Source organism: Oncorhynchus mykiss, chromosome 3 (assembly GCF_013265735.2).
Source record: "Oncorhynchus mykiss isolate Arlee chromosome 3, USDA_OmykA_1.1, whole genome shotgun sequence".
In the NCBI taxonomy this organism is placed as follows: domain Eukaryota; kingdom Metazoa; phylum Chordata; class Actinopteri; order Salmoniformes; family Salmonidae; genus Oncorhynchus; species Oncorhynchus mykiss.
Genome location: NC_048567.1, coordinates 77,322,006 through 77,337,368, shown reverse-complemented (window position 1 = coordinate 77,337,368; position 15,363 = coordinate 77,322,006). Strand labels below are relative to the sequence as shown.

General features: G+C 42.6%; 1 protein-coding gene across 1 annotated transcript in view; it reads right to left on the bottom strand.

Moving 5' to 3' along the window:
* LOC110504830 (rho GTPase-activating protein 6) overlaps positions 1-15,363 on the bottom strand; it is a 75,185-nt gene that overhangs the window by 39,125 nt on the left and 20,697 nt on the right. The gene's annotated exons all lie outside the window — the stretch shown is intronic.

Here is a 15,363-nt window from a genome sequence, read left to right as displayed (position 1 = left end):
ACGCTATATACTATGTCGTAGTTGTATTAACCTGCTTCTCTCGCTTGAAAATATATTAAATCCAAATGAGATCCAGTCTACATGGTTACAACATGGTCCCATTAGCCTACTGTCCACAAAAGGTAAACAAATGTCTCTATTGCCTGAGAATGTGAATTGACTCTCCCTTTTGGAGAAGAGCAATGGACATGTTTGTTATTACTGTGACATGCTGACATCTTCAGCAGCTTTGCCCATCTAAACAGGAACAACTCCTGTTCGAACAAAACAAACAAACTGCAGGTAGAGGCCAAAAACCGTGACCACTCTGTTTTTGCACAACAAATCTAAGTTATAACCCTCAACTTTCGACCACATTCTTGGGATTAGCCTGAGGATCGAGTTTCAAGACATGAGGACACAATACTTGTGCAAGGATGAACAAAAACTTAAGTGTTTTTCATTGAATATCAGCTTGTTTGACTCGGTTTGTATTTTACATTGCTTTTCTATAACATTTATTATCATATTTATAAATTGTGACATTTTTATGATGCAAACATACAATGTTTTCTGTAATTAGAATGAACAATTTTTCAAGCCAATAACTATTTTTGGCTCAGGGGTTCAATATGATTAGAAGAAACTATAATCTGACTAGGAACATAGTTGTAAAGCCTATAAATGTGGAAAATGTGACTTTTAATGAGACTTTTAATCAGACTCATGGGATAGCTTTCCTCTGCATGATAATGGCTCAGTAAAGTTTGATCCAAAATATATCCGATGAAATGGGGTTACAATTTTAAAAAGCTCTTGAGATTTGCATTGCAATCCTCTGTTTTCTCAGTATAGTGTGGAGCAAAGGAGGCTGCTGAAGGGAGGACAGTTCATAAGAATGTCTGGAATGTTAGAGAATGGAACGGCATTTATTTAATATCATTACACTTATCCCTCTCCAGCCGTTACCACAAGCCCATCCTCCACAATTAAGGTGCCACCAATTCCCTGTGGTGTGGGGGAATACCAAGATGCCTAGCCCACCAGAAACAGCCATGCATTGCGTAACATTCAGAGCAGGTTGTGCTTCTGCTAACATACTGATCCCATCGCAAAGCCTAACTAATCTGATTATTTGAAACCATCCAAACAGCTGGATCGTCATCTTGACTACTTTCTTATGTCATTCTCGGTGGCAACAAAAGTTTTTTAAAAAGTGTTAATAGGGGACAGAATGCGGTCGGACCGTCAAATAATTGGCATATCCACTACCGTTCAAAAGTTTGGGTCACTTAGAAAATTCCTTGTTTTTGAAGGATTTATTTTTTTTTGTCCCATAAAATAACATACAATTGATCAGATATACAGTGTAGACATTATTAATGTTGTAAATGTATATTGTAGCTCGAGACGGCTGATTTTTAATGGAATATCTACATCAGGCATACAGAGGCCCATTATCAGCAACCATCAATCCTGTGTTCCAATGTACGTTGTGTTAGCTAATCCAAGTTTATCATTTTAAAAGGCTAGTTGATAATTAGAAAACCCATTTTCAAATATGTTAGCACAGCTGCAAACTGTTGTCCTGATTAAAGAAGCAATACAACTGGCCTTCTTTAGACTAGTTGAGTATCTGGGGCATCAGCATTTGTGGGTTCGATTACAGGCTTAAAATGGCTAGAAACAAAGATCTTATTTCTGAAACTCGTCTGTCTATTCTTGTTCTGAGTAATGAAGGCTATTCCATGCGAGAAATTGCCAAGAAACTGAAGATCTCGTACAACGCTGTGTACTACTCCCTTCACAGAACTGTGCAAACTGGCGCTAACCAGAATAAAAAGAGAGTTGAGGCCCCAGTGCACAACTGAGCAAGAGGACAAGTACATTAGAGTGTCTAGTTTGAGAAACAAGTCCTCAACTTGCAGCTTCGTTAAATAGTACCTGCAAAACACCAGTCCCAACATCAACAGTGAAGTGGCGACTCCGGGATGCTGGTCTTCTAGGCAGAGTTACAAAGAAAAACTAATATCTCAGACTGGCCAATTCAAAAAAAAGATTAAGATGGGCAAAATAACACACACACTGGACAGAGGAACTCTGCCTAGAAGGCCAGCATCCCAGAGTCGCCTCTTCACTGTTGAGACTGGTGGTTTACAGGTACTATTTAATGTTGAAGAATGGTCTTTTCCCCTTTGTTCAGAAATTAAATAATCTACAAAATATTGCTATTTTTAAAACAAACCATAGAAAGTTGGTTGCAATTTCAGTTTAATCCACCAGAAAAGACAGAACAAATACTACAGCAAATATTCTGGATAAACTAAAATATACTAATTCATTATTTTTTTTAACTATATTTTTGGAGATTTAAAAAAAAACAAAAAAAACGTATAATCTTTTAAAATTCTGTCAGAAATAGGACTGGTGGAGTTATATCACACATTCAGCTAACAAAAATATATGGAAATGTGTGCTATACCCAACATCACAACCAACTAATTGCAGCATTACCGCAAAAATGGAAGAGGCAAGTGGAAGGGGGAGAAAGTAAGGAACTTGTTTGTCGGCTCTGCATTAAAGATCAAAATTGTGATATATATAATTGTGATAAATAAAAAGTATACCAGTTTCATTTAAGGACCAAATTTAAGGACTGAATTCAAATTTTTGCAAATTCATAAAAATAAAAAAAATGGAAATATAACATTTACATTTATTTTCAGACCCTTTACTCAGAACGTTGTTGAAGAGATGTTCGATTGTGTTCAAGTGGCTGGGCCACTCAAGGACATTCAGAGACTTGTCCCGAAGCCACTCATGCATTTTCTTGGCTGTGTGCTTAGGGTTGACGTCCTGTTGGAAGGTGAACCTTCGCCCCAGTCTGAGGTGGCTTCCGCCTGGCAACTCTACCATGTAGGCATGATTGGTGGAGTGCTGCAGAGATGGCTGTCCTTCTGGAAGTTTCTCCCATCTCCACAGAGGAACTCTGGAGCTCTGTCAGAGGACAATCAGATTCTTGGTCACCTTCCCAAACAAGGCCCTTCTCCCCTGATCAGCTCTAGGAAGAGTCTTGGTGGTTCTAAACTTCTTCCATTTAAGAATGGTGGAGGCCACTGTGTTCTTGAGGACATTCAATGCTGCAGAAATGTTTTGGTACCCTTCCTCAGATCTGTGCCTTCGACACAATCCTGTCTCAGAGCTCTACTGACAATTCCTTCAACCTCATGGGTCGGTTTTTGCTCTGACATGCATTGTCAACTGTGGGATCTTATATAGACACGTGTGTGCCTTTCCAAATCATGTCCAATCAATTGAATTTACCACAGGTGGATTCCAATCAAGTTGTAGAAACATATCGAGGATGATTCATGGAAAAAGGATGCACCTGAGCTCAATTTTGAGTCTCATAGCGAAGGGTCTTAATACTTATGTAAATAAGGTATTTCTGTTTTTACTTTTTAATAAATGTGCAAAAATGTCTAAAACCTGTTTTTGCTTTGTCATTATGGGGTATTGTGATGTCATTATGGGTTATTGTGTCGATTGATGAGGATTTTTAGTTATTTAATTAATTTCAGAATAAGGCTGTAATGTAATATAATAAAGGAAGGAGTCTGAATACTTTCCGAATGAACTGTATATATGGGGGATACAACCATCCCAGCTCTGCAGACTTTGCTGTGAAGAGACAGAATCATTAAATCATTTGTTTTGGTACTGTTCATATGTAGCTTGTTTTTGGTCGCAGGATCAGGAATGGCTGAAGAATTGCAACATTTACCTGGAGCTTACTCTGCAAATTGCACTGCTGGGTGATTTAAAAAGTCATACTTAATCGATTAATATTATAATAATACTCTTAGCAAACATGTTTATCTTTAATTTACAATCTGTAGAAACTATGAGAAAATAACATTTCAGAACATTTGTGAAACATCACAGTTGAAAAATATATGGCAAATAGAAGCTGGAAGGTCTTCATAGATAGATGGGAGGGGTTGAGTGTAGCTGAAGGCTGGGACTGGATGGTCTTCAGAGATAGATGGGAGGGGTTGAGTGTAGCTGAAGGCTGGGACTGGATGGTCTTCAGAGATAGATGGGAGGGGTTGAGTGTAGCTGAAGGCTGGGACTGGATGGTCTTCAGAGATAGATGGGAGGGGTTGAGTGTAGCTGAAGGCTGGGACTGGATGGTCTTCAGAGATAGATGGGAGGGGTAGCTGAAGGCTGAGACTGTGAGGCCTTCAGAGAAAGATGGGAGGGGTTGAGGGTAGCTGAAGGCTGGCACTGGATGGTCTTCATAGATAGATGGGAAGGGTTGAGGGTAGCTGAAGGCTGGGACTGGAAGGTCTTCATAGATAGATGGGAGGGGTTGAGTGTAGCTGAAGGCTGGGACTGGATGGTCTTCAGAGATAGATGGGAGGGGTTGAGTGTAGCTGAAGGCTGGGACTGGATGGTCTTCAGAGATAGATGGGAGGGGTTGAGTGTAGCTGAAGGCTGGGACTGGATGGTCTTCAGATATAGATGGGAGGGGTTGAGTGTAGCTGAAGGCTGGGACTGGATGGTCTTCAGATATAGATGGGAGGGGTTGAGGGTAGCTGAAGGATGGGACTGGATGGTCTTCAGATATAGATGGGAGGGGTTGAGGGTAGCTGAAGGATGGGACTGGATGGTCTTCAGATATAGATGGGAGGGGTTGAGGGTAGCTGAAGGATGGGACTAAAAACAAACAAAAGATTTGAAAAGATTGTAAAATATACTGTTTCCGTAAAATGTATATAATATGTATAAGCTGGAAGTAGAAGCCTAAGGGTTGTTGTCCATTAGTTTACTCCAATTAGGGGAGGGGTGGTAGGATTTGGGGAAAATAATAAAGGAAAATATATGAAAAAATGATAATATTTTATTTTTGCAAAAAATATATATGGGGGATTGGAAATTATGCTGACAATTACATGGAAACCACAGTCTATCTGCAATATTAAAACTGATCTACCTCCTAATGAAATACAAAAAAAGATTTTAACAGCTGGATCTTGCCAAAAGCTCCGACAAACACAGTTTGCTCCTCCTTCCAGTAGACTAAACACATTTCAAATCAAATCTAATTTTATTTGTCAAATTGCGCTGCATACAACCTTACAGTGAAATGCAACTTACAAGCCCTTAACCAACAATGCAGTTAAGAAAAATAAGAGTTAAGACAATTAAATAAACTCGAGCATCAGTAAAATAACAATAACAAGACTATATACAGGGGGTACCGGTACTGAGTTAATGTGCAGGAGAACAGGATAGTCAAAGTAATTGAGGTAATATGTACATGTATGTAGGGGTAAAGTGACTATGCATAGATAATAAACAGTGAATAGCAGCAGCATTAAAAAAAGGGGGAGGGGTCAATGCAAATAGACTGGCTAGCTATTTGGTTGGCTGTTCAGCGGTCGAATGGCTTGTGCGTAGAAGCTGTTAAGAAGTATTTTGGACCTAGACTTAGCGCCCCGGTAACGATAGCAGGAAGTGATGTACTGGGCCGTACGCATTACTCTCTGTAACGCCTTGCGGTCGGAGGCAGAGCCGTTGCCATACCAGGCAGTGATGCAACCAGTCAGGATGCTCTCGATGGTGCGGCTGTATAATGTTTTGAGGATTTGAGGACCCATGCCAAATCTTTCCAGCCTCCTGAGGGGGAATAGGCGTTGCCGTGACCTCTTCGCGACTGTCTTGGTGTATTTGGACCATGATAGTTTGTTGGTGATGTGGACACCAAGGAACTAGAAGCTCTCTAGCTGCTCCACTACAGCCCCGTAAATGAGTAGTCCACGATCATCTTCTTTGTCTTGATCACGTTGAGGGAGAGGTTGTTGTCCTGACACCACACTGCCAGGTCTCTGACCTCCTCCCTATAGGCTGTCTCATCATTGTCGGTGATCAGGCCTACCATTGTTGTGTTGGCAAACTTAATGATGGTGTTGGAGTCGTGCTTGGCCATGCAGTCATTGGTGAACAGGGAATACAGGAGGGGACTCAGCACACCCCCCCGATGGGCCCCTGTGTTGAGGATAACCATGGCAGATGTGTTGTTGCCTACTTTTAACATCTGGAGTGGCCCGGATCCAGGATCCAGTTGTAGAGGGAGGTGTATATTCCCGGGTTCCTTAGCTTATTGATGAGCTTTGAGGACACTATGGTCTTGAATGCTGAGCTGTAGTCAATGAACAGAATTCTCACGTAGGTGTTCGTTTTGTCCAGGTGGTAAAGGGCAGTGCTGAGTGCAATAGAGATTGCATCATCTGTGGATCTGTTGGGGCGGTATGCAAATTGCAGTGGGTCTAGGGTTTCTGGGATGATGATGCCATGATGAGCCATGACAAGCCTTTCAAAGCACTTCATGGCTACAGACGTGAGTGCTACGGGTCGGTAGTCATTTAGGCAGGTTACCTTGGTGTTCTTGGGCACAGGGACTATAGTGGTCTGCTTGAAACATGTAGGTATTACAGACTCGGCCAGGGAGAGGTTGAACATGTCAGTGAAGACACTTGCCAGTTGGTCAGCGCAAGCTCGGAGTACATGTCCTGGTAATCCACCTGGCTTTGCGGCCTTGTGGATGTTGACCTGTTTAAAGGTCTTACTCACATCAGCTACTGTGAGCGTGATCACACAGTCTTCCGGAACAGCTGGTGCTCTCATGCATGCTTCAGTGTTGCTTGCCTCAATGCGCGCATAGAAGTCATTTAGCTCGTCTGGTAGGCTTGTGTCACTGGGGAGCTCGCGGCTGGGCTTCCCTTTGTAGTTGGTAATAGTTTGCAAGCCCTGCCACTTCCGACGAGCATTGGAGCCGGTGTAGTAGGAATCAATCTTAGTCCTGTATTGACATTTTAGGACATAGCGGGATTTTATTTTATAAGCGTCCGTGTTAGAGTCCCGCTCCTTGAAAGCGGCAGCTCTACCCTTTAGCTCAGTGCGGATGTTGCCTGTAATCCATGGCTTCTGGTTGGGGTATGTAGGTACGGTCACTGTGGGGACAACGCCATCGATGCACTTATTGATGAAGCCAGTGACTGATGTGGTATACTCCTCAATGCCATTGGATGAGTCCGGGAACATATTCCAGTCTGTGCTAGCAAAACAGTCATGTAGCTTATCATCTGTGTCGACTGACCACTTCCGTATATTGATTAATGAATGACATAGTATGAATTTAGTATTTTATGGTTTTAGCAGGAGCTGGTTACATCTGGTTTTCTACATCAAACCTCAAACTGTCTCATTACCTTATTATCTCCAGTGTTGGTTTCAGCTGTTGTTATAATGATATGAGTTTAATGATATGAGTATAATGATATGAGTTTAATGATATGAATATAATTAAAAGAGTAAAACGATATGAGTATAATGATTTGAGTATAATGATATGAGTTTAATGATATGAGTATATTGATATGAGTATAATGATATGAGTTTAATGATATGAGTTTAATGATATGAGTTTAATGATATGAGTATAATGATATGAGTATAATGATATGAGTTTAATGATATGAATATAATTAAAAGAGTAAAACAATATGAGTATAATGATATGAGTATAATGATATGAGTTTAATGATATGAGTTTAATGATATGAGTATAATGATATGAGTTTAATGATATGAATATAATTAAAAGAGTAAAACGATATGAGTATAATGATTTGAGTATAATGATATGAGTTTAATGATATGAGTTTAATGATATGAGTATAATGATATGAGTATAATGATATGAGTATAATGATATGAGTTTAATGATATGAGTTTAATGATATGAGTTTAATGATATGAGTAGAATGATATGAGTAGAATGATATTAGCATAATGTTGTACGACACAATAAGATTACATTTATGAAACACCCATATTTCAAACAATTAGCAGTATTTAATCAAGCCTAGATTTGATCTTGACTTTTTGTATTTTGTATAGTCGTGGTCTGTGAGAGCTACGCAGGATATCGTTTATGAAAGTCTTCAGCCCTCTGCTCCTCCTCCAAGCCCTCTAGTCTCCTCTCTTCTCTCTAGAGCTCTTAGGAATGCAGTCGGCATTCCGTCCAAACACTGGGAGCTAACTACCCACACTGCAGTCCTCCAGACCCACACCTCTCTCTCCCAGTCAGCATCATATCAATCAACCCTGACTTCTCTCTCTCTCTGGAGGAAACATACAGATTTCCACTTCAGCTTGGAGTCTAAAATCAGAAGACCTGCATTTATTAAATGATGATGGGCATGATGGCCATCTTATAGTACTGATGTATGGCTGATGTCGTCTGTGGGTCAAGTATGCCCCTGACTCCCAGCGCACCAGAGAAAGTGCATTGGACCAAAGGTCAGACAGAAGAGTCAGTCTGCTGTTATTCCTTCCAGCTGCCAGCAAGCTGGAGATGTAGCACCATCCAAACAGGAAGCTAGAGATGTAGCACCATCCAAAACAGGAAGCTGGAGATGTAGTACCATCCAAACAGGAAGCTGGAGACGTAGCACCATCCAAACAGGAAGCTGGAGATGTAGCACCATCCAAACAGGAAGCTGGAGATGTAGCACCATCCAAACAGGAAGCTGGAGATTTAGCACCATTTAAAGAGGAAAACGTCCAAACATTCCTCTCATGCTATTGAATGCAATGATGCCCTATATTAAAAAAGGTGTGCAACATTAATAGAGGTGTGCAACATTAATAGAGGTGGTATTGGGAAACAGCTCGTAGATTTCAGCTCGTAGATTTGCTCCTACAAACGATGAAGTTAGCATTAAGATGTTTTGGTGAAAACCGGGAATTTGCTGTATTACATGTAAGAAATATGTGGAATTTGTAGTTCACATGTGGGGGTGAAATAGTGTTATTCCCGTCACGTGAAAAGCTGGTGCTAAAATGTTGCAATATCAATGTTTCCACATTGTCACGTTCTGACCATCGTTCGTATGTGTTTTCCTTGTTTTAGTGTTGGTCGGGACGTGAACTGGGTGGGCATTCTATGTTGGATGTCTTGTTTGTCTATTTCTATGTCTGGCCTGATATGGTTCTCAATCAGAGGCAGGTGTTAGTCATTGTCTCTGATTGGGAACCATATTTAGGTAGCCTGGGTTTCACTGTGTGTTTGTGGGTGATTGTCCTTAGTATCATGATGTCCTTGTTCTGTGTTAGTTTTACACAAGTATAGGCTGTTTCGGTTTTTGTTACGTTTATTGTTTTTGTAGTGTTTGTATTGATTCGTGTTTTACGTTTGTTCTTTTAAACATGGATCGCAATCTACACGCTGCATTTTGGTCCGACTCTCCTTCTCATCAAGAAAACCGTTACAGAATCACCCACCACAAAAGGACCAAGCAGCGTGTCAACAGGCATGAGCAGCGCGAGGAGATGCACAATAAGGATTTCTGGACATGGGAGGAAATCCTGGACGGGAGAGGACCCTGGGCTAAACCAGGGGAGTGTAGCTGCCCAAAGGTGCAGCAGGAGAAGAGGCAACAGGAGCAGCCCAAAGAGGAAGTATGGACATGGGAGGACGAATTAGAAGGAAGAGGACCCTGGGCTCAGCCAGGAGAATATCGCCGCCCCAAAGAAGAACTGGAGGCGGCGAAAGCTGAGAGGCGCAGATATGAGGAGGCAGCACGACGTAGCGGATGGAAGCCTGAGAGGCAGCCCCAAAAATTTATTGGGGGGGGGGGGGGGCTAACAGGGAGTATGGCTACGCCAGGTAGGAGACCTGGGCAGACTCCCTGTGCTTACCGGGGGGCTAGAGAGATCGGACAGGCACCGTGTTATGCAGTGGTGCGCACGGTGTCTCCAGTGCGGGTGCATAGCCCGGTGCGGTATATTCCAGCTCCGCGTGTCGGCCGGGCTAGATTGAGCGTCGAGCCTAATGCCATGAAGCCGGCTCTACGCAGCTGGTCCCCAGTGCGTCTCCTTGGGCCGGCTTACATGGCACCAGCCTTGCGCTCGGTGTCTCCGGTTCGCCTGCATAGCCCAGTGCGGGCTATTCCACCTCGCCGCACTGGCAGGGCGACCGTGAGCATTCAACCAGGTAAGGTTGGGCAGGCTCGGTGCTCAAGAGCTCCAGTGCGCCTGCACGGTCCGGTCTTTCCAGTACCACCTCCACACCCCAGCCCTCCGGTAGCAGCTCCCCGCACCAGGCTTCCTGTGCGTGTCCTCGGCCCAGTACCACCAGTGCCAGTACCACGCATCAGGCCTACAGTGCGCCTCGCCTGTCCAGCGCTGTCGGAGCCCTCCTCCTCTCCAGAGCTGTCGGAGTCTCCCGCCTGTTTAGCGCTGTTAGAGCCTTCCTTCTCTACAGCGCTGCCGGAGTCTCCCGCCTGTTCAGAACTGCCAGTCTGCATAGAGCTGCCAGTCTGCAAGGAGCTGCCAGTCTGCAAGGAGCTGCCAGTCTGCAAGGAGCTGCCAGAGCTGCCAGTCTGCAAGGAGCCGCCAGAGCTGCCAGTTAGCATGGAGCAGCCAGGGCCGCCAGTCAGCATGGAGCAGCCAGGGCCGCCAGTCAGCATGGAGCAGCCAGAGCAGCCAGTCAGCATGGAGCAGCCAGAGCAGCCAGTCAGCATGGAGCAGCCAGAGCTGCCAGTCAGCATGGAGCAGCCAGTCAGCATGGAGCAGCCAGAGCTGCCAGTCAGCATGGAGCAGCCAGTCAGCATGGAGCAGCCAGAGCTGCCAGTCATCATGGAGCTGCCAGTCATCATGGAGCAGCCAGTCAGCATGGAGCAGCCAGAGCTGCCAGTCGACCGGACTCTTCCAGATCTGCCAGTCGACCGGACTCTTCCAGATCCGCCAGTCGACCGGACTCTTCCAGATCCGCCAGTCGACCGGACTCTTCCAGATCCGCCAGTCGACCAGACTCTTCCGGATCCGCCAGTCGACCAGACTCTTCCGGATCCGCCAGTCGACCAGACTCTTCCGGATCCGCCAGTCGACCAGACTCTTCCGGATCCGCCAGCCAGCCAGGATCTTCCAGAACCGCCAGCCAGCCAGGATCTGCCGGATCCAACCACCTGCCTGAGCTTCCTCTCAGTGCTGAGCTTCCTCTCAGTGCTGAGCTACCCATCAGTCCCGAGCTACCTCTGTCCCGAGCTGTCCTTCTGTTCCGAGCTTCCCCTCTGTCCCGAGCTGTCTCTTAGGAGGGTCACCTATCTAGGGACGCTAAGGAGGTGGACAAAGACTATTATGGAGTGGGGTCCACGTCCAGCGCCAGAGCCGCCACCGCGGACAGATGCCCACCCACACCCTCCCCTATAGGTTTAAGTTGTGCGTCCGGAGTCCGCACCTTGGAGGGGGGGTACTGTCACGTTCTGACCATCGTTCGTATGTGTTTTCCTTGTTTTAGTGTTGGTCGGGACGTGAACTGGGTGGGCATTCTATGTTGGATGTCTTGTTTGTCTATTTCTATGTCTGGCCTGATATGGTTCTCAATCAGAGGCAGGTGTTAGTCATTGTCTCTGATTGGGAACCATATTTAGGTAGCCTGGGTTTCACTGTGTGTTTGTGGGTGATTGTCCTTAGTATCATGATGTCCTTGTTCTGTGTTAGTTTTACACAAGTATAGGCTGTTTCGGTTTTCGTTACGTTTATTGTTTTTGTAGTGTTTGTATTGATTCGTGTTTTACGTTTGTTCATTAAAACATGGATCGCAATCTACACGCTGCATTTTGGTCCGACTCTCCTTCTCATCAAGAAAACCGTTACACACATGTGGAACTGCAAAATCTGTAATACCATTCTGTGAAAAGATTACTTAGCCTACTTCTTATTTCTGAGCCATCCACTCCATTATTATTGTAGTCCTCTATGGTGTTGAATTGATATACTGTACATGTTACCACTAAAAGGGAGGCATTCTGAGTGTTACATACACTCCATTATTATTGTAGTCCTCTATGGTGTTACATTGATATACTGTACATGTTACCACTAAAAGGGAGGCATTCGGCGGGTTACTTCTGCAGGCCTCGTCTTCATACTGAAAGAAGCCCAGTGAAAAGAACAGAGAAGCTTTCTCTTCGTATCTCCTCATTTTTCTTATCTTGTTTTCCGGTTTGTATGCATGATTACGTTTTCAAAAACTAGAGACAACATGTTTAACTAAACTGTGAGTTTTCTGGTCATTTTGATATATAATTTAATTGTTTTGAGATTTTTCAATTTACTTGAGTGTAGCCAAGCTACAGTGCCTTGCGAAAGTATTCGGCCCCCTTGAACTTTGCAACCTTTTGCCACATTTCAGGCTTCAAACATAAAGATATAAAACTATTTTTTTGTGAAGAATCAACAAGTGGGACACAATCATGAAGTGGAACGACATTTATTGGATATTTCAAACTTTTTTAACAAATCAAAAACTGAAAAATGTGGCGATTTTCCCATTCCTCCTTGCAAAACCGCTCGAGCTCAGTGAGGTTGGATGGAGAGCATTTGTGCACAGCAGTTTTCAGTTCTTTCCACAGATTCTCGATTGGATTCAGGTCTGGACTTTGACTTGGCCATTCTAACACCTGGATATGTTTATTTTTGAACCATTCCATTGTAGATTTTATTTTATGTTTTGGATCATTGTCTTGTTGGAAGACAAATCTCCGTCCCAGTCTCAGGTCTTTTGCAGACTCCATCAGGTTTTCTTCCAGAATGGTCCTGTATTTGGCTCCATCCATCTTCCCATCAATTTTAACCATCTTCCCTGTCCCTGCTGAAGAAAAGCAGGCCCAAACCATGATGCTGCCACCACCATGTTTGAAAGTGGGGATGGTGTGTTCAGCTGTGTTGCTTTTACGCCAAACATAACGTTTTGCATTGTTGCCAAAAAGTTCAATTTTGGTTTCATCTGACCAGAGCACCTTCTTCCACATGTTTGGTGTGTCTCCCAGGGGGCTTGTGGCAAACTTCAAACAACACTTTTTATGGATATCTTTAAGAAATGGCTTTCTTCTTGCCACTCTTCCATAAAGGCCAGATTTGTGCAATATACGACTGATTGTTGACCTATGGACAGAATCTCCCACCTCAGCTGTAGATCTCTGCAGTTCATCCAGAGTGATCATGGGCCTCTTGGCTGCATCTCTGATCAGTCTTCTCCTTGTATGAGCTGAAAGTTTAGAGGGACGGCCAGGTCTTGGTAGATTTGCAGTGGTCTGATCTGGTCTGAAATGGACTCTTTCCATTTCAATATTATCGTTTGCACAGTGCTCCTTGGGATGTTTAAAGCTTGGGAAATCTTTTGTATCCAAATCCGGCTTTAAACTTCTTCACAAAAGTATATCGGACCTGCCTGGTGTGTTCCTTGTTCTTCATGATGCTCTCTGCGCTTTTAACGGACCTCTGAGACTATCACAGTGCAGGTGCATTTATACGGAGACTTGATTACACACAGGTGGATTGTATTTATCATCATTAGTCATTTAGGTCAACATTGGATCATTCAGAGATCCTCACTGAACTTCTGGAGAGAGTTTGCTGCACTGAAAGTAAAGGGGCTGAATAATTTTGCACGCCCAATTTTTCAGTTTTTGATTTGTTAAAAAAGTTTGAAATATCCAATAAATGTTGTTCCACTTCATGATTGTGTCCCACTTGTTGTTGATTCTTCACAAAAAAATACAGTTTTATATCTTTATGTTTGAAGCCTGAAATGTGGCAAAAGGTTGCAAAGTTCAAGGGGGCCGAATACTTTCGCAAGGCACTGTATATGACATTTGTATCTAATGGTCGCATGCTAATTGCTGACAGCTAGCTAGCATAGTAATAGGTGATAGCTAGGCTTCCATCTTGTCCTAGCTAGCTATTTTTAGCTTATGTTATTGTTAACTGTCCATTAGTTTTTGTGACAAAGGATTTTAATAATATATGGATGTGTTTTCTTTTGGACTGAATGTAAACAGGTACTTTTCTACATTTTACTTTTGTTAGTTAAGAACAAATTCTTATATACAATGATTGCCTAGGAACAGTGGGTTAACTGCCTTGTTCAGGGGCAGAACAACAGATTACGGTTACTGTCCTAACACTCTAACCACTAGGCTAGTGGTTCTGACAGCTCCCCTGTCAGAGAGCTGTCAGAGAGCTGTCAGAAGAGCTGTCAGAGTTAATCAATTAACTCAAGTTAACTTTTTGTATTATTTGCGTTGTCTGACAGCGTTCAAAATACACTGAAAACATCCCATATACAGCTAAAAACAACCATGTGATCTCAAAACAAGTTGACATTGAGGTACAAGAAAGTGTGCTTTATCAACTTACCAGATTCTCCTAGCCGTTACTTCGACAATCTTCTAATGCTTTTTACATTTAAAAAAATCATAAATTATAGCTCAATTTGATCAAATTCTGAATTTGAGATTAATTGTGATTAATAACAGCAAATCCTGTGATTAACTTCATGACATTTTTAAATGTTTGTCAGCCATATTTTGAATTGAACTGTCAATATTCAGAGTTTGAAAGACATTGATAGTACATGCTACATTAGAAGAGAAACCCAGTGTCGGCCCTCTTGGTTTAATGGTCAAGAAATTGGCTTCTCCTGGGTCCTAATCCTGTTGGTTACAAAAGCGCACATCTGAATCGTAGAATATCACATGTGAAATGTTGGGAAACCACATGTGTGAGTGACGTGAAAAATGTACTAAATTATAAATATTTTGTCATTTTAAAAGTAAGAATGATTTTTTTTCCCAAGGATGTTTGTTCTGGGAACCAATATTCATTGGACAGCTCTTCTTCCAATGACACGTCATTATTACACGTCATATAATTATAATTGTGTTGAGACAAATGTTAAACTATTAAAAACACATGTACTGTATAGATTTTGTTGAGCAGGTTATCAGCAGTGTTAAAGCAACGTGGTACATGTCTCCCTCTAAAGGACATGAGAGGACTTAAATACTATCTATCTGCTGGGAAATACAAGAGATGCTGTGCAATAGATTCAAATATAAAATGTCTTCCAAACGATTGATTAATGAAAGCATGTCAATAAGCCAATCATTGAATATTACTTTTCATACATGTTTTGACGTGGCTAATTAATTGAATACAAAGGCTAGTTTAATCTCTTTATTTATAAGTGATGAAAACAACTCATTAAATCATTGAATCATTAAATCATTGAATCATTAAATCATTGAATCATTAAATCATTGAATCATTAAATCATTGAAAACAATGATTTAAGAATTTCATATTGCAAAGGGTCAGGTTAGTTCAGGACATAAGATGGTGAATGACAGTAAGTAGCCAGCAGATATCAGCATTGGGCTATACCCTGAGATTCAACTGAGCTTTACCATCATACTGTACATGGAGGAAAAGACAGAGCATCCCCCATAACAGCCATCATCAGAGAAAACA